At 40.8% G+C, this 23,034-nt stretch overlaps 1 long non-coding RNA gene across 1 annotated transcript; it reads left to right on the top strand.

Annotated features, from left to right (window-relative positions):
* The first annotated feature begins 815 nt into the window (after window positions 1–815).
* Window positions 816–22,964, top strand: LOC123367272. The gene is made up of 3 exons (XR_006578382.1): window positions 816–1,006; window positions 9,931–10,041; window positions 22,275–22,964. It is a non-coding gene; the product is annotated as an uncharacterized LOC123367272 (long non-coding RNA).
* The last annotated feature ends 70 nt before the right edge of the window (window positions 22,965–23,034 follow it).

A 23,034-nucleotide genomic window follows, 5' to 3' on the forward strand; every position in this document is an offset into this window, starting at 1 on the left:
GTGGAGTAAACCACACCAGTGCAAATCATGGCTTACCTTGCCCATATTAAGAATTTGCATCAGTGACCAGTGATGCTGTTAGCCAGCCACAGATGGCGGTAATGAGGCAAACCCAACAGCATCAGCAAGGTCTTCATTCCTGATTTTAGAATTATCTGATACTGTCCTTGTCTAAATCAAAAATAGGGAAGCAAATGGAAATTAAAATTTTGTGACAACTTATTTCAGTAATTGCTACTTCCATGGCCTTATTGATTTAAAAATAAAGTAAAAGACTGATCCAATGTATGTTCATAAGTGTTTTTTTTTAAAAGCATTCAATATAAAGCCCTTATGTTCTGTAAAAATAAATAAATAAGTACAGTATGTTCTCCTGGCAGCTGGCTGTAGAGTAAACTTAGAGCACCTGCTTTCTTTTCTTTTGTTCAGGTTTTACTGCTAAATGCATAACACTTAACACTAAATAAAGAAGGAGGGTGACCATGGCTACTGAAGAGATTCAAAGGCAGTCTGTGCATTGCTTGTAAAGAACTGACTGAAAAATATATATACTGTAAGGCAGATACAGTATTCTTGCACAATAATCCAGCATTAATTTCTATTGTCTTTTGAGTGCCAGAGCCTCCTGAATACCACAGAAAAATCGGAAGCAGCTCTATTGTGTAAGGTATCACATATTTGGTTAATTTAACCAATAACAGGCTTAAAGGTGCTAGCAGACCAGGCAGTGTCCTTGAGAGCTGGCAGAAGGGGATATTAAACTATTCTACCTTATTTGGGCCTCTTCGGTGGAAGCTTTGGGGGAAAACGTTCTTGAGGTCTTGATTATTTTATTTGTAAATAACCATCTGCTTCTTTCTGATCAAGAGCCAGCATAGCAAGGTGCAACCCCAGGGAGAGCTGTGATTGATACTCCTCCACCTCTGTTAGCAGGGGTTCCACACAAAAGAGAGTGTTAGGCTCACCGGTGACCCATGATGAAAAAGAATTCACTTTCTTTAAAAAGGTAAATGATCTGATGTTATAAAAGGACGCAGGTGGGAAAAGGAAAAAGAACCAGCCATCAAACACCTCAGTTCAGTTCTGTCGTATCAACCTCTCTCCAACTCATTTGTAAATTGGACTGCTTATCTCAACTCAGGCAAGTCAGGATACACAGCAATAGCTGGGTAAAGTAGGAGCAGCTTTTACTGGGTAATGTTGGAAGCATTATCTAGTGATTAGAGTGCGGGACTGAGAATCAGGATTCTGTTACAGGATCATCACTAATTTGCTGTGTGACCTTGAACAAGTCATTTAAGCATTTTTGTGCCTCAGTTTACCTATTGGCAAACTAGATATAATACCTACATCAAGGGTTCTATGACAACTAATTGATGTTTGTAAAGCATTTTAAAATCCTTGGTGCTATCAAAATGAATATTGTGGCTATGAATTAATGATTGACTATATGGGCTGTTGACAAGAACAATTTGCTTAGTTCATGTGCTTTCTTCCTGGGTTCCAAGACCCAGAGACTTTCTGGACCTACCCCAGAAAACAGGAATGTTTAAAAGATAATGGCTTTCCTAGATAACCAATTTTTATAGCATTATGTAACTCAGCTTTAAAACACAACTCATGAATTCCATCTGTAAAAAAAAATAAACTGCTAACGGCTGCTTCTGTGCAGATAGCATTAGCATCCTCTCCTATAACCTGATATTCACACCAGTAAAATACCAGTTGGTACCAGTCAGAAATTAGTAGGGAAACTGTTCAGTGAAGAGGGAAAAAAAGGTTATGAAATCTGGTATCTGGTGGATTTTTTCACTTAGGTATTTCAGCTTAATGTGCTTTTAGTGGAAAGGTTCCAAAACGCACAACCAAAAAAAAAAAGCAGGCAAAATAACTAGAGGTAAATTCAGTGTTTTTCCACTCCAGTGAGCACAACCTTTGCTTTTATTCTGGAGCAAGCAGCTGCAGGTGCCTCAAGTCAGCCAGTTCTATCTATCTGCAATGTCATCCATGTTTACTTGCAGCACTGGACTTTAGATTCTGTCAGGATGCCAATCCAACGGGCCGCCAGGCACTGCAGCTGACAGTCAAATCTGTAATGCTGAATCCTTCTTCTGGAAAAAACGGCTAAAGAGGTTAATACACTCAAGTAAGGATAAACACACCAGCTGTTATAGTTTCTAATATTTAATGTCATTATCAAATAAAATAACTCCTAAGAAATAAAAAATATGCAGCCTCCAAATCACTTATCTTTGTTAGGAGAGTATTAATAAATTATCTTAAAAGCCTATACTATAAAATAATAATACAGAGCCTTCAATTAAAAAGATATTTGCTCTGCTATTGCACTGATGTTGTTAAGCACTGATGCTGTTATAATTTAGTGTTTTATTAATATCAGCTTCATGCAATGTACAATACCTATAGGTTAATCATAGATGCATTATTAGAATGTTCTAGATTTAAAAATATTTTTGTTGTTGTTTCAAGACTTTTTCAGAAATGTTTTGTCAATATCATTTTATTAAAACTAATGCTTCAAAGGTACCAGAACTGTAGGTTTTTCTCTTTTCTAAAACCAACCATGGAAGAACTCAAAAAGATATTTAGAGAAATGAGTCCTATAACAACTTGTGTGTGTGTGTGTGTGAGAGAGAGACAGAGACAGAGACAGAGATCTCAAAAGAATACTCTCCAGGACTGGGTGTTGGTGCTAAAGACTTTTCATACGTGCAGTCATTAATTGAATATACATTTTTTTCTCTCAATGTACTAAGCACAACTTCCTTCTTCACAACCTGCAAAGTACAGCCTGACATAAACTCACCATCTAGTTTATGATTGATATTACATCAGGACACATTCATTGTGTTATATGTAAAGGTCTATGACTGACTCCATAAAACCACTGAATTTTGGGGAGTCGTAACTCAGCCATTTCAAATTGTGTTTGTCAGCCCAGATGTATTTCCTTTTGGTTTTACAAGATTTGATTGAAATCAGTTTTTCCACTTGTTGCTTAATGGTTGGTAAAGGCACATGGTTTGTTGGGACTTCAGATGGCTTTTCAGTTTGAGTTTGTCCATTTGTTTGTAACGGCAAAATATGAAGTCAACATTCACAATCCACCAATGTTAATAATCAGGGCCACCACTCAAAATAGGTCTTAAGTGGGACTAAATTGGTTCATAAGCCTTTGGCTGGCCTTCTGAGTAGGGTTATATTTCACCCGTGCTACATATTTTGTGGCTAGTGTGGATAATGCAAAAAATCCTGTTAATAAATTGGACTTTGTCCTAATAAGATTTGCATAATTATTTTTCGATTGACATTGTATTGGTTTTGAAGGACCTTTGAGCTCTAGGTGAGGTCAACAGAAGACACTCAAAAGTTCTGTTATGAAACAAGGATGGATGAACAGGGTCCGATAAAAATAATAACTGATTCACAAGTCAATGAAGCTACACAAACTTACCTCAGCAGCAGATCTGGCCAGGAGTTTTTAAACCAACCTCTGGAATTTTATAGAAAATTATATTCCCTGCTGTGGCATTCCCTAGATGGGTTTAAATTCTACAGAAAGATTCTGACTCTCAGGGGCGGCTCTACCTTTTTGGCCGCCCCAAGCAGTCATGCGCGGGAGGCGCCGCGGGAGCAGCGGACCTCCCGCGGGCATGACTGCAGAGGGTCCGCTGGTCGCGTGGCTCGGCTGGACCTCCCGCAGCTGCGGACGGTTCGCACGTCCGGCGGCTCCGCTTGAGCTGCCGCCGTCATGCCTGCGGGAGGTCCAGCCGAGCCGCGGGACGAGCGCCCCCTCCGCAGTCATGCCTGCGGCAGGTCCGGTCGTACCGGGGCTCCGGTGGACCTCCCGCAGGCATGACTGCGGCAGGTCCACCGGCCCAGCCTGCCGCCCCCCCCGGGAAAGGGCCGCCCCACGCGCGTGCTTGCCGCGCTGGGGTCTGGAGCCGGCCCTGCTGACTCTCTAATAAATGCTGTAGGATTTTTCCATACGGACTGAAATCTTATGGGGGTGATTTCCAGTTCTGTTCTTACCACCAAATTGGTTTGGAGAGGCATGCAAACTTTTGCATCCTTATCCAAATAGAAACCTTTTCAGCAATGGCACCCCAGATCTGCGCTTGGCAGAAAACCAAGAAATTACATGCAAGGTACTTCAAACTTGCCTTTGTCTGTGTTCTAGTGATGCACCATTCATTGCTGTTAATTTCACAGATAAAGGATCCAAGGAGGGCACTTCTTCCACAGCTCCAAATTGTATCATCCACATGTGCATGATCCAACAGGAGGTGCCAGCAGCTGGCTTCACTGAACAGCCTGGTAGTCACAGCTCAGCATACTTTCAAAAGTAACATCAGGTAACAAGCACATATGCAGTTAAGACGAGTAACAGCGCCCCACTCAGGTTCCCATTTAGCACAGTAGTTAAGCACATGCTTAACTTTAAACACTTGCTTAACCACTGATGACTAGCATTTTGACTTAGAAATGCTGCTGCTTCTCAGGTTCTCCACAATCTAGTAAGAATCTGTTGGTTCAGTTCATAGGATTTGAGTCCAAAGGCGCCATAGACACCTCACAGTCCAGTTCAGTTATTATTCCTTGAAACAGACGATGAAAGAAGTTGTTTTATATTTCCTTTGTAATGTAAAGCTGCCTTTTGCACTTGCAGTAACACTGTAACAACACTGAGGATCTGAATTCATAGTTCTTACATAGGTGAAACTCCCCCTTAAAGTCATCCAAAGTTTTGCCAAAGACAGTAAGAGGGTGAAATGTAGCTCAGTTTAAATCTTAAGTGGTACCAAAGGCTTTGTGTGGGCTCTCTGTACCTAATAAGCTTCACTCTGAATGGAGTATCCCTTCACAGAACAACATAGAAGTCATTTAAATTTCTTGAAAATGTTCTGCTCGTAAACCACCAGAAAAGTAATTAAGTATGAAATAAGTGAAAGTTTATTGAATGATTTGATTTTAAATAATAATGATTTAAAAAAACCAATATTTTAATTTAGAGATGTGAGGCACCCTTGCCTCAGCATAACACTGATGCTACAGTATTCATGCATGCACAATTGTCATTCAGTAAGACTGCAGGATCAGACCCCCTGTTGTGGCTAGGCATTGCAGCTCATAAGGTATTGATTATGCACTGCTTGAGACACTTGTAATATGGAGTCACAGCAGGGCAATATAAAGAATGGAGTGGCAACCTTCATTCTGAATGTTTTAGCCTTTGCCAGCATGAATCAAATCCTTTGTTGTTTTAATGTAAATGTTTGAAATTAATATTTGATAGTTTTGTTTTCAAATGTTCATTAAAACTTCTCGCCTGTATATTTTATTCATATAGATGGTTATTGGCCAACCTCTTTCATAAAGTGCTGAAATTTGCCCTTGAGGCATCAGATGGAGTAGTCAGATTGTCAAATAAGTCTGTAATTGAAGTTAACACTGGCATAATATTTGCCTTTTGAAAATAAACATTACCTGTGAAGTTGCAGGTTTACCACATTAGTGTGTGTGTTCTGCACATGGAAATGCATTCAGAGAAGGGCAATTTTGCTATGAGACATGAAGAATAGGTTAGAAATGAGTATCTTAGACTAGTGTTTGGATGGAATACCAGGCAAGACAGAGTTTATCAAAGCAATGATGTTTTTATATTTAAAAGCTTCGTATCAGGTTAAAGATTACACTTTATTGGTGTAAAGGAAAACAATAAATAAATAAATAAAAGTACCCCCTCCCAAAGAGCAATGCAGAAGTATTTGCATTTTTACATCTTAAAAGGGTCAGTGGCAGAAACAAGAAATTAGTAGCACTTCTTGTACACTGTAAAATTAATCAGTAACTTTGGAGACATGCTTATATTCCAGAAAACAAATGGAATGGACATCACATGGCATATAAAGACTTTCCCATGTGACATTCCTGGTGGATTTAAGATGATAAGCGACACAGTAGTTTCCAGCACCATGCCTGTAGAAAAACCAGAAGTGTAATGCTAGACAAATTCTTGAGTCAGCCAGACACACCTCAAAATGAACTGTAATGTGTTATGTAGTCATAAGAAATGTGTTTTAAGCACGTTTATTATCTTATCATAATTATAGTTGGGCAAAAAAAAACAGCGGTCCAGATTCTGCCACTCTTACTCCTTCCCAGATTCAGCAAACCATCCCTATTCAGCAAAGCATAATTATCTTTAAGCATGACTTACATAGGACTTACATATTTGCTTAAAGAGACAAGGTGGGTGAGGTAATATCTTTTATAAGACCAGCATCTGTTGGTAAAAGAGAGAAGCTTCAGACCTAAAGAAAAGCTCTGTGTGTACGCTCGAAAGCTTATCTCTCTCACCAACAGAAGTTGGTCCAATAAAAGACATTGCCTCACCCATCTCATCTCTTTAATCTCCTGGGACCAACACAGCTACAACAACACTGCAAACTGCATATGCTTAAAGTTAAGCACAGGTTTAAATGATATGCTGGACTGGGGCCTCTGTGAGTAGTCCCACAGATTCAATAGGACTACTTTTGGTGTAAGGCAGTATGCAGCGTAAGTGAAGTAGCATCTGGCACATGAATCTTAGTCTACAAATTTCATCTCATTTCCATTCACACAAATTAAAAGTCTTGAATATTTGTGATTTGACATTCACAAACTTCATCAGCAAAATATTTCTTTGGGAACAGTCCATTGCCACTATGGTGACTGTCTGCTGCATTGGTCAGTTCTGTATATATCATGATTTTGTTTCTGTTCTCTGACCAAGCAACAACAGGGCACATTTCAAATCACATATTTGTCTTTAAATTTTGCTCACCAAATTCACACTGCAACCCATGCAACTCACGTTTGGTTAATAGTTAAATATCTCACGGGGAGCCATTATGCTGCTGAGGGCTCACCAATACGTTCTACCCTCACCTGCTCTTGCCCCTAGCTAATAAACCTCATGCAGCACTAGTATAGACACAGAAAGCCAGCCCGACAGGTGTGCAAATTGAGTAAAAGCACATTTATTGTAAAATGATTGTAGATAGGCTGCTTCATCCTATACAGTCCCTGGGATCCAAGGGTATGTGTGTGGAGAATCATTTATGACATGCCTCTCTACTCTCCTTATATAGCGTATGTGCTGGGAGTCAGAAGTAGGGTGGGCCAACAATGCTGCACGCTGACTATCTCAACAAGTGTAATGGTTCCTAGGAAGCTGTTACAAGTTGGGCCATTAAGAGCAGTCCTAAGCCAAAAAGGCCCCAGCCAGCCCAGGGACCAAGAAGGGGAAGAGAGTGAAGTCGTCTTTGTCTCCCTAACCCATGTGCTCTAGTGCACACGAGAACTGAGCCTAATAAGAACAATGTATTAAAAATAGAAGTTGGCAGAATCTGAACTATACCCTGAGTCAGAGATTTTCAAACCCACTTAGAATTGGGCTATCTCTGTTCCCACTGAAGTCAACAGTAGAATGAAATCCCATTAACTTCAGTAGAAGCAGAATTAGGCCAATGCAGAGCAGTTTTGAAAATCCCACTGTGGCAGACTAGTATGAAAAAAAAAAAAGAATTGCTTCATGTGTAATAAAGACTCACTGATAACATAGTAACAATAAAGGCCTGATCTTACTTCCATTAACTTTATTGGGAACAGGCCCAAAATATTTAAGTGAATATTGGCATATCAAATCTACCTAATCTAATCTATCTCAGGATTTATTGTTGTGGCATAAACCCTGAGACACACAGATGAAATACTACTCCTACGGCATTTAATTTATAATCTTAATTTCACTATCTCTGCACCGACTTATTTATATGGCCCCCATCACCAAAGTATCTGAGTGACTGCCAACTGTGTAAACGTATAAATAACAAAAAATTCTCTCTCTCTCTCTCTCTCTCTCCCTCTCTTGCTTCCCAGGCTGTAGTTTATAGGCTGTTTATGTTTGTTTTTGTTTGCATTTTGTATGGTTTTGTGTGTAAATGGGTGCATTGTGTGTCTCTCTGTGTTAAGAAGCTATTTGGAGAAAGCAAGTCAAAGTAATGAGTTTTCCATTTAGTTCTGAAAGTGTTATGTTTGACAGTTCTTATAACTTGCAAGAGCGAGTTCCATAGTCAAGGTCCAGCTGCTGTGAAAATTCCATTTCCCACGCTCACAAGCCTCCCCTATTGGTCGACAGCTCAGATTGTTCCAGTGAAATGTCATGGGAGGTCACATTAGTGGAGGGAGATGTGATCACTCAGGTAGCTAAGGCCAATACCATAAATATCAAGACGGAGACTCTGTATTCAATGGGGGAGCCAATGCAGAGAGCAGAGCACTGAAGTCTGTGTTACTATGCTGGCAGGTGGCTGTGTTTTGAACCATTTGGAGCTTTTACAGGGTGGCTTCATTTTTAGATATGTTGAGTTGCAATAATCAAGCCCAGGAGTCAAAAAATGCATGAATCACCCTGGTCTGGTCTGTGTCTGTGTCTGATAGCACTGGGCTTCATCTTCTGGTCAGACACAGTTGGGAAACAGAGTATTTTGCTGCCATGGCTATTTGGGCATCTGATTGCACTGAGGAGTCCAAAAGGAAAAATGTCTCTTGACCATGTCTGATTTTTACATGAAGTGCCGTACTCTTCACATTCCTGTAGTACAGTTTCATAGTTAGCCTCCTCTGCCTGAGTTAATTGAACAGTATTAAACCTAGTCAGTGCTTCAGAACCAGCCACTGTCAAAAATAAAGCTACCTTCTGAAAGTCTTCCTTTCTACTGGCACCCATTGCTTGCAGATATAGAGAGAAGTGCTGGTTGAACTTCCTTCAGTTATTTTTCCATGTTTCCAGAGAGTTTTGGCTCTGGTGTAGCTTTTAACTGCTGCATTCATCTATTCAGGGTATTTTCTTAATTTCTTTTTACTCCTGGGACAATGTCATTATTCACTATTGAAATCAATGGGAGTTAGACACCTAAATATGTTTGAGGATATGGACCTAAGTGCTTCAGGTCCTTAGGAGCTCTCCTTTATTCTAGAGCTGATTCCAACTGGTTGTGTACAAGAACAGTAGCTTCCCAGCACACTGCCCACTCTGTCTGGCAGGCTCAGCCCTTACAGGAACAGTCCCCATTACTACAGACTCCAAGGCTGCAGACTGACAACAATCTGAGGTCAGATGCCCTCGATAATGGGTGATGTGACAAAGGAATTGTTTAAACTGCTTCTCTCTTCATATCAGCATCTCCTCAGTCGTGCTTGGGTTCAGCTTCAGCCAGCTGCTCTTCATCCAGGTGCTGATTTTGGCTAGGCATTCAGAGAGCTGGAAGATTGTTCTGTTTATGTTTGACATAAAGGAGATGGAGAATCAAGTATCATCTGCATACTGCTGGCACGTCAGCCAGTGGAATATCACCAGTTCCTGCAGTGGTTCTGTATAGATGTTGGATAATAGGGGGAGGACTGAGCTTTGGTGGATTTTGCAGGTGAGGCTTTCAAAGTGAGGAACAATTGCCCTGAGTTTGTCTCAGTGCAAGGACCTAAGCGGCATTTCAGGGAATTTCCCATTCTCCTCTTCAGCCTCTTGGAAGTGGGATAGGAATTTTTCCCCCCTTTATATTTATAATTACATTTTGGACTGACAAAACCCTGAGAAAAGACACCCCTGAACCCAGTTTAAATGGTTTTCTGTTTTTCCCCCTAAATCTTACAGTTCTGCATAAATCTTATTGAATGGCTCATTTAAGGAGAAAACACTTGACAAGATTATTAGTAAACTCCTCAATGGGGTAAAAACATCAAAATGGAAAATTCAAGTTTTCAAGAGAGCCATTAAGTGTGATTAAACCTTTTAAAAAGCAAGAACAATGAACTCAGTTCTGTATTTCATATCTTTAATTGTCCCAAGATTTTCTTTAAAAGCACAGGCACAAAAGGATGCTGAATGTTACAGTATTTACTGAGCGGGCGCAGTGAGAGAAGGCCAGTGCGCTAGCAGTGGAGTGGAGCCCAGAAGCAGTGACAACAAAAGTGGTAAGGACGGCTTTCTAATACAACATCTACAAAAGAGGGAACTGTAAAAAGGCAGCAATTCTTGACTTAGCCTTGAGTTTGACAATGAATGTGATTACAGAAAGTGAGTGCGAGAGCATTCGAGCAATGGTGAAATCCAATTGGCTTTATAATTAGGATGTCAATGCGACCAAAATTAGGACACTGAATTTCAGCAGAGCAAAATTTGAATAGAAGGTGGGGAGTATTGACTGAAAGGAAATAACAGAAAGAGACGGGAAATTGAAAGGGGTCAGAGAGAAATTAATATGTGCTTAGACAGTCTACCTAGTAGTTAATACATGTGGGGCCAGATCCCCACTGATGTGAATTGGTGTAACTCCATTGAAATCCATGAGCTGTTTTGAAGTGTTATAAATGTAGATCCAAGTGTCACCTGCATCCTGCTACACGTTAGTCTGTGTGATCTCAACAGTCAGTGGAGCTACACCATTTATGCCAACAGAGGATCAGGCCTTAGAATTTTTTTAAAAGCAATGTGAATCATATAACAATTTTATTTATAATAAGCTTCTTGCTAGAATAACTGTAAGATCTACATTACAGTAAAAATGGTTCTAGAGGCTTTGTGTATACATGGTAGTTAACTTTTATTTTTACTGAAGATTATTTAAAAAGACATCTTACTGTATTAGAGTCTGACCTGCAAGCATTCCTTCCATGACTAACTTTATTCATGTACATAATCTCATTGGAGTCAATGGGACTACATAGGTGAGTAAAATCACACACATGCATCACTTGTTTCAGGACCAAGTCTTGTTTTCTCAGGTGCAGTGTTACTCTCGTTATTTTATAGCAAGTCATGCAAAATTTAGTGCTTGTCTTAAAGCCTTTGCCCTGGAGTCATCTGAATATAATAGAATCTCAGCTTTCTTTTAAAAAAAATAAAAAGCAAGTTTCTAGCCCTAGTGGTTATGGAGACATGCTGGAAAATATGAACCCTAAAGGTGCAAAATCCAGAAGGCAAATAAAAAGAGTTCCTAGAAAAGAAGAATGAAGGTTTAAAGGAGACCCAGTAGAAAAATGAGCAGGACAATGAGTGCCATGAAGGGATCTGTTTAAATAAGACTTCATATATCCATACAGTACAGCTGTAAACATGTGATCTAGAATCATGAGGACTTGTATGTGTGATGAAAGAGATGCAAAGAGCTGGAAAAGGATGCCTGGGAAATGTATGGCTGGAATGATGTCGATAGACAGGAGGACAATAAATAGGAAAGCTGGGTGTCATTTTAAAGACTGAACAAGCCAATATAGGCCATAGTTTTCCTAAGATCCACTAATTCATGGAGCTTCCATTTTTAGGTACCCAATTTGAAACACCCAAGTCCTTATTATCAGAGAGGCTGAGCACCTGCAGCTTCCATTGACTTAAACTGGAGTTGTGCTGCTCAGCACCTCTGAGATTTAATCCTGAGTGGAGCGCAGGAGCTGGTCCAAGAGGTAACTATAGCAGGACCGCTTGGAAATAGTGACCATAATACAATAGCATTCAACATCCCTGTGGTGGGAAGAACACCTCAACTGCCCAACACTGTGGCATTTAATTTCAAAAGGGGAACTATACAAAAATGAGGGGGTTAGTTAGACAAAAGTTAAAAGGTACAGTGACTAAAGTGAAATCCCTGCAAGTTGCGTGGGCCCTTTTTAAAGACACCATAATAGAGGCCCAACTTCAAAGTATACCCCAAATTAAGAAAAACAGTAAAAGAACTAAAAAAGAGCCACCGTGGCTTAACAACCATGTAAAAGAAGCAGTGAGAGATAAAAAGACTTCCTTTAAAAAGTGGAAGTCAAATCCTAGTGAGGCAAATAGAAAGGAGCACAAACACTGCCAACTTAAATGCAAGAGTGTAATAAGAAAAGCCAAAGAGGAGTTTGAAGAACGGCTAGCCAAAAACTCCAAAGGTAATAACAAAATGTTTTTTAAGTACATCAGAAGCAGGAAGCCTGCTAAACAACCAGTGGGGCCCTTTGATGATCAAAATTCAAAAGGAGCGCTTAAAGACGATAAAGTCATTGCGGAGAAACTAAATGGATTCTTTGCTTCGGTCTTCACGGCTGAGGATGTTAGGGAGTTTCCCAAACCTGAGCTGGCTTTTGTAGGTGACAAATCTGAGGAACTGTCACAGATTGAAGTGTCACTAGAGGAGGTTTTGGAATTAATTGATAAACTCAACATTAACAAGTCACCGGGACCAGATGGCATTCACCCAAGAGTTCTGAAAGAACTCAAATGTGAAGTTGCGGAACTATTAACTAAGGTTTGTAACCTGTCCTTTAAATCGGCTTCGGTACCCAATGACTGGAAGTTAGCTAATGTAACACCAATATTTAAAAAGGGCTCTAGGGGTGATCCCGGCAATTACAGACCGGTAAGTCTAATGTCGGTACCGGGCAAATTAGTTGAAACAATAGTAAAGAATAAAATTGTCAGACACATAGAAAAACATAAACTCTTGAGCAATAGTCAACATGGTTTCTGTAAAGGGAAATCGTGTCTTACTAATCTATTAGAGTTCTTTGAAGGGGTCAACAAACATGTGGACAAGGGGGATCCGGTGGACATAGTGTACTTAGATTTCCAGAAAGCCTTTGACAAGGTCCCTCACCAAAGGCTCTTACGTAAATTAAGCTGTCATGGGATAAAAGGAAAGGTCCTTTCATGGATTGAGAACTGGTTAAAGGACAGGGAACAAAGGGTAGGAATTAATGGTAAATTCTCAGAATGGAGAGAGGTAACTAGTGGTGTTCCCCAAGGGTCAGTCCTAGGACCAATCCTATTCAATTTATTCATAAATGATCTGGAAAAAGGGGTAAACAGTGAGGTGGCAAAGTTTGCAGATGATACTAAACTACTCAAGATAGTTAAGACCAAAGCAGATTGTGAAGAACTTCAAAAAGATCTCACAAAACTAAGTGATTGGGCAACAAAATGGCAAATGAAATTTAATGTGGATAAATGTAAAGTAATGCACATTGGAAAAAATAACCCCAACTATACATACAACATGATGGGGCCTAATTTAGCTACAACGAGTCAGGAAAAAGATCTTGGAGTTATCGTGGATAGTTCTCTGAAGATGTCCACGCAGTGTGCAGAGGCGGTCAAAAAAGCAAACAGGATGTTAGGAATCATTAAAAAGGGGATAGAGAATAAGACTGAGAATATATTATTGCCCTTATATAAATCCATGGTACGCCCACATCTCGAATACTGTGTACAGATGTGGTCTCCTCACCTCAAAAAAGATATTCTAGCACTAGAAAAGGTTCAGAAAAGAGCAACTAAAATGATTAGGGGTTTAGAGAGGGTCCCATATGAGGAAAGATTAAAGAGGCTAGGACTCTTCAATTTGGAAAAGAGAAGACTAAGGGGGGACATGATAGAGGTATATAAAATCATGAGTGATGTTGAGAAAGTGGATAAGGAAAAGTTATTTACTTATTCCCATAATACAAGAACTAGGGGTCACCAAATGAAATTAATAGGCAGCAGGTTTAAAACAAATAAAAGGAAGTTCTTCACGCAGAGCACAGTCAACTTGTGGAACTCCTTACGTGAGGAGGTTGTGAAGGCTAGGACTATAACAATGTTTAAAAGGGGACTGGATAAATTCATGGTGGCTAAGTCCATAAATGGCTATTAGCCAGGATGGGTAAGAATGGTGTCCCTAGCCTCTGTTCGTCAGAGGATGGAGATGGATGGCAGGAGAGAGATCACTTGATCATTGCCTGTTAGGTTCACTCCCTCAGGGGCACCTGGCATTGGCCACTGTCGGTAGACAGATACTGGGCTAGATGGACCTTTGGTCTGACCCGGTACGGCCTTTCTTATGTTCTTATGTTCTTATGAAAATCAGGCCCCAAAGTTGGGCAAAACCAAAACTGAAACATCTAAAACAAATCATGTTTGAACATTTGGGCCTTGAGTGCTTTGTACCTCAGTTTCCTCAGCTGCAAAATGGGGATAATAAATCACAGGGATGTTGTGAACATTAATTAATCCATGTAAAGCTCTTGGAGAGCCTTGGATGAAAAAGAGTAAAGTATGACTAATTATTATCTTAAGAGGCACTAGCAACAGAGAATGATAGCAATGATCTGGTATCCTCTGCAGGACCTATTCACTTACATTTGTCACTGGAAAGAGGTGACTGGAGGCACCATCACGAGGCCTTCATACAGCAGTGAACAATAGGACATGGCAATGATTGTTCTTTTGGTGTCGTAGTGGGTATAAAACCCCTGAAAACACTGTACAGTTTAACTGGGGGTTGATAGGGGAGCAGGTGAGCCTAAATATTTACCACAGAGGGTGTATGCTGGGGTTTTGCTAATGAAGGAACAGTACAAATACTGAAAGTTGTAATCGGATATAAAAGCAAATTAAACTTTATTTTTCTGTGCTACAATCTTTAACAATGGTGATAACAGGATACATAAACAGGATACATAAATTGAATAGTATATTATACTTATAGTTAAGAAAGGAAGTCCTTATATAAAATGAAATTATGAGTTGAACCTCAGGTGTTATATCCCTGACATTCCCAAGACTGTATCAGGTTTTTGACTGGTTCTCTTAGACCGGTGTTTTTTATGGCTAAGGCGGGAGCCACTACATGTACAATGGTTTGCATTAGCAAAGCAGTTGCAATGTATTCTTCTATTTGCATATAGTAACCTGTGGTGACCAGAAGCCATTACTTCCACAGGACACAATGGCAACCAGAAGCATTAACTCTCACAATGTTGGAAGAACATAAATGCATTATCTGATGACCTCCAAGAAGATAATGTATAGCACCGCTCTTTAAAAAAGTTTTGCAATTGGTTTGCAATATATTTGTGCTTAGTCACTCAGAGAAATGTGTTCCTGGGATTTGCTTTGTTTTGACCTTCAAGGAGACTGAATGTTTCACACAGGTCATATTTAGAGAGGTTACCACATTCGTAGCAGGAGGGTTTGGAATGAATAGGTTAGGAAGGTAGAGTGGCATGTGAGAGTTCTGCTGGACAGTTCCACTGGACAGTGGAGTAAAGACATAATCACATGGGAGGGTAGCAAACAATGCAGTGAAACCATCAGAGAGATTTTTAATTCCCTGGGAGTCTAAGTTAGTTAAATAGAGTTGGTTAAAGAAGTGCAGTACTAGGACTCCACTAGCCACCCCCTATCCACAATGGGCCAAACCCAGTCCTTGTGTCGGCAGGGGAAGCTCCAATGACTTCAGTGGCATTACGCTTTCTTACACTAGCACTGAATTTAGCCCAATTAGGGAAGAAAGAGAGAAATGAGACATTGGAAGAGTAAAGAGAGAGTTGCACATGAGAGAGCAGGAACAGCGAGACTAGAGCCACAAAGGAAATTTAGGCTCAGCTTACACCTCATTTTAATCACCGGAGCAGAGACATGACTCTCCCAGGTGAGTGCTCTAACCACTGAGATAAAATGTCATTTGTTTTTCCTCTGTGGCCCAAGTGGAACAGCTGCAGAGGAGAAATGGAGAGTAATACCTCATAGCCGGTGATAAAAGCCCTCACTTGGGTGGTGAAACTAAGACCTGGGTTCAAGTCGCTGTTCCATATCAGACAGAATCAGAATGTGAACCTGAGTCTCCCACAGCTTGGGTGAGTGTTCTGATCTCTGGACTACGTGGCACAAGGGTGGGGCATTGCCACCTCCTCCTTGTTCACAGCCTGATCTGATAGGTGTGGTCTAAGGTGGCCTCTGAGAACGCTTACTGGATCGGGCCCTGCAGGCAAGATAGGTGGGGAGCCTAGTTTGTGAATCCTGCCGGGGCCTAGCTCTGACCCAGACACCAGGTGTCAGGACTTAGGTGGCTGTAAGCATGACCACCAGCAGAAACTGGGGCACCTGGGGAATTTATGTGCCTATAGAGTTAGGCAGCAGTTGAGTGGAGGTTTTGAGGATCTAAACAATGGATTTAAGCAGCTAGAGTGGCTGTTTGACACCTAAATCCCTTTGTGGATCTAGTCTGCAGAGGAGGCAAAGTCTATATTTTGAAAGGGGACACAGAAAAAGAACCCAAACATTAACTCTGCCCTATAATAATATGTGTGATTAGGATTAAGACATTTTAGTGTTTGTTGCCCCAGATTAGTATAAACTCATTTTTTAAAAAACACATTTGCTTTTTTTTTCATATTTTCTCCTCCTAACATCACTGCAGGGCAGAGTTAAGGATGTTTTGGTGCCTTAACTGTGCTGTTCTTACCTTAACGGTGATTTCTTTTAATTGCAATTTTAACACTACTTCCTGGATTTGTAATGCTTGGCTTTAGGATAGTTGCAGCATCTCTGTAACATTTTTTGCCCTTTTTATTGGTACATACTCACAACCTTAACTCCATCTTCATGTAGTTTTCTTGTCTGGGAATATTCTCAGGGTTTATTTATTTATTTATTTATTTACAGATTTCATTTACCAGCACTAAACAGGAAACCATTAAGAGACTGCTGCCATACAATATATCCAATGATGCAGTATCAACTTAAAATATATATTTTTAACTTTTAAGGACAGGGCCACTGGTACACCAGAACAATGCTAAGCATTTAGAGATGCCAGACAATTAAGCTGGGTTTACAGTTGCTTTACATTACCAGAGCAGTACAAAGCTGCTGAAGTGTAGTAGAGAATATGCCCCTTAATTTGTACTTATTGAGGTAGAGGGCTGTCTTAGTGAGACAGATCCTGTATGAAGCAGGGCAGTGGCAGGAAGAGTACAGTCCATAAGTCTCAATGTCCCTAGCAACAGTGCCCTGGGGAGCCTTTCAAGCACTGGTGCCTAAACTAGTATGCAATCACACCCATTTTAAGAGCAGTGACAGCTGGGCCAGCTAATATACAAATGAGAACTCTCAATTTGAGCTGGTCAGAAATTTTCCGACAAAACAAATTTTGGTGACACTTCAGGTTCGACAAATTTGCATCAAATTTCAGGCAAGGTTCCAATGGAACCTGCCTAGAAGGCTGCTGCAAACCCCGGGCTTCCCAGGTCGATGGCTGATTTAACAATCTGGTGAAATCTTTCATCAGTCCCTTAAGCCCTAATTAAGGACTGTGTACGACATGATCAGAACTGTGAAGTTAACTTAAAGGCATTGAGCTCATGGTCATCCAGTTCCTAGAGCAAACCAGGCTTTGTTATGTGGGAGACTTATATACCAGGCAGAGGATCTTAGCAACTTCAACGAGGCAAGGTTAGTATAAAAAGGTCAGAGAAAAGGAGTTTGCAATCATTAAGGAGAGGTTGATGGCAGCCTGGATGAGAGCTTTAGTCGTGTGAACAAAGAGAGAGGCTAAATCTTGGGAATATTATGGAGGAAGAAGCAGCAAGATTTGGACATGCCCTACACATGTGCTGCTAAAGAGGGAGGACTGAGACACCCATGTAATTGTCCTGGGACAATGTTGATGGCAGTGATGAGAGAGAAAGGAAAAGCAGGGCTTGGGAGGTGAGTTCAGTTTTAGCCAAGTGAAGTTTTAATTGATGACAGCACATCTAGGAGAACCTGTCAGTAAGACAGGCCAAGATGAGAGGCTGGATGGAAGGAGACAGGATAGGAGTAGACAGATGAATGTGTGAGTTACCAGCTTAAAGGAGGTAGTTGAAGTCATGTGAGTGGATAAAAGCACCTAGAGATAGACTGTAGGTAGAGAAGAGGAGTGGACCAAGGACAGAGCCTTAGTGGATACCCTCTGAATGGAGAGGGAGAATGGTGGGAAAGAACACATCAAATTAGACACCGAAGGAATAATCAAGACTGTAGAAGGAAAACCAGAAAAGGATGGAGTCACAGAAGGCAAAGGATGACAAGAATTCAAGAATGATCAATGTATGATCAATGATGCCAAAAACAGCCAAGGAGCCAAAAGCTCAGTGTTGGTGAAACGGGTGAAAAAGAAGAGAGGAAGGCAGTTGGGGAAAGGAGTGGAGGAGGGCAAGGTCATGACAGATCTTGTTTCCATTTATTTTTTAATTTGTCAGTAAAATCTTGTGTGGATAAGGAGAAGGGTGCACTATGAGAGGCTTTGTGTGTTTGGAAGGGAACCAGAATTTAAAGATGGGCAGGATTGCCAGCAATGGGAGTCAGGGTGAGTGCAGATGTAGTGCTGCTTGTCTAGAAAGATGGCAGAACTGAAGGAGGAGAGAATGAATTATCAGTGAAGGAGTCCAGGTGACCACATGACTTTTTGAAGAACTCAGCAGTGCAGGAACAAGATCAGAGGAAATGGATACCAGGGATAAGCCAAGGTCCAGGGTTGGTGAGGCAGACCTGGGCTGGGAGAAAGGGGCAGAAAAACTGAGGGTGTAAAGAGTGCAAAGTGGATGGAGGAGAAAGAACGGAAAGGAGGAGGGTACTGAGAGTGGCTCAGAAGGCCACAGATTGGAGGTCACGGAAGGGCATGCTGCCAGACTTACTAGGTAATCTTAGGCAAATAACTCAGCCTTCTTGTGCCAAAGTTTTCTCATCTGCAAGATGGACATGATCTACCTACCTCTTGGGTGGTTTATCTGATTTAACAGCTCACTGAATAGCATGTGATGAGCAAGGCACGAGAGGAATTTTGCCCCTTTTCTTAGCAAATAGACAGTGATTCTTGCAAATGTTTTCATTATTCCAAACTATCTGATCCATCTTTTCCTTTGAATTTGCACTGACTTTTGAATCCATTTTTTCTGTGGCAAGGCTGGTGGAATTATTTGTTGGGAATAAATTATCTGATTAATTTAGCCTTTTTTTTCTTTTTGTTTGCAAATTACTTGTGAACCAACCTTGGTCTATTTATTATTTGTAGTACCTACTGCCCAAATAGTTGGCGCAAATGTTCCGCCTATGAGTTTTCTGTGAAATGCTCACTTGAATTACTCATAAAATGTGCCTGGTCACCTGAGTCACATGAGGTTGCTTCTGCTCCTTAATTGAGTGACTGAAACTAGTTAAACAGGATAACAATAAATAACAAATGATAAATAGCAAATGCCTCACAAGGCAAGTTTGTGCCTGGCCCTGCACAGGGGAAAATGAGATCTACCCACCCTACTTCATGGCTACTAGAGGTCTCCTGGGCCTTGGATCTGAGCAGAGGCGAGAGCAAGGGCCGAGTGCCTGGTAACAGGTGGGCAAGGAAGGGGTGGAGATGGGCAGGGAGTGGTCAGAGTTTTAGTCCCTCCCTTCAATGAGCCAGTCAGCAGAGCTCAGCTGGTATGAGGTGAGCAGTAAATGGTTATAACAGCTCTTCCCAGGGCTTTGTGACACAATTCTTCCCCCTGGCTCCTCCTGGGGTGGTGCAGCTACATGCCACCCTGTATGCAGGATTCAATCGAACGCCCGGTGAATAGAGAATACTCTTGTTCATGCATGGGTACACTTGATCGTATGTGAATATGGGCATTTGTACAAAGAACAACTGGTCACAAATATTTGTGTGAATAAACACCTGTTCATGCAAATGTCTGAATTTCAGACAACACAGGATTTGTTCAATGTGCACAGCCACTCTGAGTTAGAACTAGCCTGCATTGGAGTTTCCTTTCTTCTTTTAGTCATAATTAATTGGTTTTCCAGCAATGCTTAGTTCTGGCTGATCACATCATCCATTATTTCTGGTCACTGATTTGGGGCTAGACTGTCCATTTCCAGTCTACCCAGAGCAAGGGGCAGTGCCTTCTTGTGTTGCCTGTGGAGCAGGCTGGGAGTGAGACTGTCATTGGGGAGTTACTGTTCAGCTTCCAGTCCCTTTGCTGCTCCAGGGAGAGAGAAAATTGTGTCAGGCATGCACCTGGCACAGCACACACGCCTCAACATGCTGGCATAGATACACCACCAGGTGCGTTGGGAGTGGGAGAGCCAAAATTCCACCTACTGTCCTCCCATTCTTACCCAATACCAGCTCCATGGGTCTTCTATTTCCCACATACTGGCAGTAGTGGGATGGCACACTGGCACAAGGGAGTGAGGGCATGCCTTGTGCTTATGGAATTGGTCACATTCTAGCCCTTAATGAACATCACTCTCATAACCAGGTTTTTGGTGCAAACATGTCTCCCTGTGGGTAGTAGAAAATGCAAGATTAACATTCATTTTTCTCTGAGTCAAAGTCTATCGTGTATGTCTGTGGACAGCGAGTACAAAAGGGGCATGAACTTGATCAAAACAAATGTATTTAAAGATCGGAATGAAGATTTACGGAAATATTTTTGCATTGATCACTCAACTCCATTGATCCCATTTTTTGTAAATTGACTACATGCGTGCAAGGTAATATTATGAGCACCTGCTAAGAACATGCAGATGTATTGTTATTATTTATTTGTATTATCATAATGCCTAGGCGCCGCAGTCATGGACCAGGACCCTGTAGTACTAGGTGTTTTTAAAAATAAAGCTGAACTTGTATAGATTATTGAATATCTTGAATATTCCACTTTGAATATTTCTGACACTCTTGACTGTATTTGTAAGTAATATCAAATGCACAAGCGGAGAAGCAGACTGTTAGTAAAGAGATCATTCTAGAAGGACAGAGCAAACTTTGTCACAAAATGAGATGCATGTACCTGATGTTAGGTACATGAGTAATCCCGGTCACTTCAAAGGGACTGTTCGTGAGTAGTGCTGGCCAATGTATTTTACACAAAAAGATTTTTCATTGAAAAATGGCTTCTTGAAAAGATTTTTTTAACGAAAAATGTTGACATTATTACAATTTTCCATTCCTCACAAAAAATGTCCATGATCTTTTTAACCAATATTTTTTATCAATATTTCAAAACCCACTGATCAAAACAATCTTTTTTAAAAAAAAAACAGCCTATGTCTGCATTTCGAGCCATGCAAAATGGCAACAACTTCAAAATGTTGACACATTTCCCAAAGTTGTTTTCCTTATATTTTTACCAACTTTCCTCAGATGCTTGAAGTTAGGCATGTGCATAAGTACTTTGGTGTATCGGGGCCATAATATCTGTCATACTTGACCAGACTATTGGTGTATCTAGTTCAGTGGCCTGTTTCTAAGGCTACATCTGCATTACGAGCCAGGATATCATTCCCCTATTTGGGTACACGTACTCACACAAGCTCTCATTGAGCTAGCATGAGTAAAAATAGCAACATAGCACAGGAAGAAGCAGCGGAGGCACAGCTCAGCCATGCTCAGTAAAGCCACCTCAAACCATGTTAAGCCATGCCTCCGCTCCTGCTACCCATGCTACTGTGGCTACACTGGTATTTATACTTATGCAAGCACAATGAGAGGCGGCTCATGTATGTGTATATGAGCAGGGCAATCACACTCCTAGCTCATACCTAAGAGGCAGCCTAGCAGTGGCTCATTCCAAGTGTTGAAAAAGAAGATGCCTGAAACCCTGTAATGAAACAACCTGTCCAGAGGTGACGCTTCTCTACAAATATCTGTGTTCATGAGTTTAACATAACTTGATGCTGCACAGGATTTGATTGTTTTGCATTGACTCTTTTTAAAAATATACATTCTTCATTCAGTGGCTTGTTTCACCTGTTTTCCTCATTTTGCAGTCATAAGTGTGGGCCTTGCCACAAGTGTGAGAACCTATTCCCCACCACAGGACTGCCAGACATTTTCAGAGACTTGTTATTTCCATGACAATATTGAGTGCCTTGCATAGCTCACATTGAGTCACCAGCAATTTGGAGTCAAAGCCAAACTGGCAGTGTCATGGCTGAGAATGAAATAATTCATTACAAAGGATTTTTGAAGAAAATAGCAACAGAGAGACTCAGGCAAACAATCTGACACACAAGGAAAAGGGCAGAAGAACGTAAGTTAGGGCACCAATGGAAATCAGGCTGAATTTTTGTACACGGAGACTAGTAATGCAGTCTATGGACAGCAATGAATATAAGAAGCTTTAAGACAAAGTTGGCCAAAAATACACTGTGGCATAACTGTTCATACAGTCCATTGGAGATGTGCTTCACAAGGGCCTTCTCTTGTCCTAAAATGTCTTATTCTCCTTGTTAAATGGTATTTAAAAGCATAAAATACTTTTATCAAAACTGCTTTTCAAGGCTAAATGACATTAAAAGCATTTTCTATAGCCTGCATTGCTATTTAGGAGAGCATGTTATTTCTTTTTAATTTGCTCACTCATTCCTGAATAATTTTTCATAGGACTCCAGACACTGCAGCGTGACAGCTAAACCAAGGAGCATCGGATGCGATGGAATTGCTCTACAAGCAACCTTGCCAAAGGCCCTTTTGCTGCACAAAGCTGACTCTATCTTTGTATATTGAGGGAGCTAAATCAATGTTAAATGCTTGGCTCTTTTCACAGGACAATGACCAGGACCTAAGCTGCGTCCTTCCTTTTTGATTGACACTTGAAACGTTGAGTTGGAATCAGCCAGAGGCACTGCTACAAGCTTGAAGCCTCTGCTGGGGATAACAACTGGTGACATCTGCAGAAAGGCCGACAAAAGGCAGTTGAAAGCTGTGTTTGTTGCTTTCCCCTCTCAGATCTCCTCTCTTTCATGGAGCTCCTTACTTGCTTTAATATTATGATTCAGCACCTGGCTCTTTTGAACCTTGCTTTAAACTTCAAAAGGCGAGGTGGTATTAACAAACATGAAACGAAAAAGTGGCGGTAGTTTGATTTACTGTTGTCGTCTTATCAAGGGGGTTTTTTGTCACCAGCTGCCACTTTCTGTCATCTTTGGAACCATTATCATTTCTCTAAAATCTAAAAGACTCCACTTAATAACAGCTTTGAATACAAGCAGGATCAGTAACATACACAGTTCTGGGGATGACAAGACCATCAAATGAAAAGAAAGATGTTGCCAAAAAAAATTTAAAACAAATAAAAGCTGTAGTACTTTTAAGTGACCTTGATTTCAGAATTAAACAAATCAAACCAAATTCTATTGTTCTT

This window comes from Mauremys mutica, chromosome 3 (assembly GCF_020497125.1).
Source record: "Mauremys mutica isolate MM-2020 ecotype Southern chromosome 3, ASM2049712v1, whole genome shotgun sequence".
NCBI classification, from domain to species: Eukaryota; Metazoa; Chordata; order Testudines; family Geoemydidae; genus Mauremys; species Mauremys mutica.